Below are 1,396 nucleotides of genomic sequence, written 5' to 3' on the forward strand. Positions count from 1 at the left end.
TTTAAAATTGGAAAGCTCATAAGGTTTATGACTGCCAAACAAATGTCACTTTTCTTCTTATTGCTCTGATGCATAATTTGCTTGATTTGGGAGCAGGTTCCTGGAGTTCCAAACATTTACATCACTAACCATAAGTACTCCGATTGTGTGACTACCTGAAGCAACCCTTGTGGAGGTAAGGCTAGGAGTCTTTCATAATCTTTATTTTCGTTTTTAATGTTTAGATCATAGAAATACCATAATAACAGTAAACAGTTTTGACTGTATCAACTACCCAGAGGAAACAAGAAAACAGTTTTAACTTCATAGACTGTCTATTTCAAAGAGAACTGTTCTACAACTTAAATGTTTTCTACAACTTAAAACTAGAGTGTAATGTGTTTCATCTTTATTTATGTGGATTTTCTTTCTCTTTCAAATTTGATCTGGATTAGCAGAATACTTTGATTAAACTCGTGTCTGAAATCAGTGTACAATGCAAAACATTTTCAGTAAGGGTCTGGAAGATCAGTTACCAAAAAAATGACAACCGGCGTTTGTAGTCAAACGGTTAAGATAATTGCCTTCCAAGCAATAGATAGACCTGGGTTCGACTCCCGGCAGACACAGTGATGAAACTTTATATAATTTTTTATCGATATTTTTTTAAAAGGAAACTTCCTTAAAGTGGAAAAAAAATTTACAGTGCATTTTTAAAGATTTTTTTTTCGGAGAGAATAAACGACGGCAAAACAACCTCTCTCACATTCTTTTAAATTGTGGTGCCCAAAAGTGAGCCCCAAAAGGTAGGTCCCACCAAACCTGTGAGACGAACGGTTTTGCTTTAGATTTTTCACGGTTCGTTTAGAACCACTGATATGAGAAATATTGTCAACCTTTTTCAGAGTCTACTCCAGTCTCTGATTAGAAGTTCCAAATAGAGTTCTGTTCTTCAGTTTTACTTACCAGTTATTGGTGTATCTGTTAAGTGATCTGGGATCAAATCTCAGCAGATACAAATTTAATCTGACAAATGTATCTAAAGACTTCTGCAGTATGTAATAATGGATGACTATTCCAACCTTCTCCTCACACCCATAATCATATCTTTAAAAGCTCTATGATAGAAATCGATACCAAATTTAGAAAGCAGGCACAGAAATAGCCTACTGCGAAAGTTAACAGAAACATTACACAGACATCAGAAGCAAAAGTTAGTTGTAATAGTGGCAGTAACAAACTGAAAGTTTCTTTCCGAAGAGTTACTTCCGTAAACACACCAAATTAAGAACATTAAGCAAAAAGAACAAACTATCGTCTTGATATCATTGGATTCAAAAGAAAATATAGTGCATAGAGTTTATCATGATTTCTTGAATATGAAAATAGGTTGATTAAAATAGCTAAAAAGCGGCAA

The 1,396-nt window shown here is 34.2% G+C and overlaps 1 non-coding gene across 1 annotated transcript; it reads left to right on the forward strand.

Annotated features, from left to right (window-relative positions):
* Positions 1 to 532: 532 nt before the first annotated feature.
* On the forward strand, positions 533 to 608 carry TRNAG-UCC. Its single transcript has one exon. It is a non-coding gene; the product is annotated as a tRNA-Gly (tRNA).
* The last annotated feature ends 788 nt before the right edge of the window (positions 609 to 1,396 follow it).

The sequence above is a fragment of the Papaver somniferum genome, unplaced genomic scaffold (assembly GCF_003573695.1).
Source record: "Papaver somniferum cultivar HN1 unplaced genomic scaffold, ASM357369v1 unplaced-scaffold_21, whole genome shotgun sequence".
In the NCBI taxonomy this organism is placed as follows: Eukaryota; Viridiplantae; Streptophyta; class Magnoliopsida; order Ranunculales; family Papaveraceae; genus Papaver; species Papaver somniferum.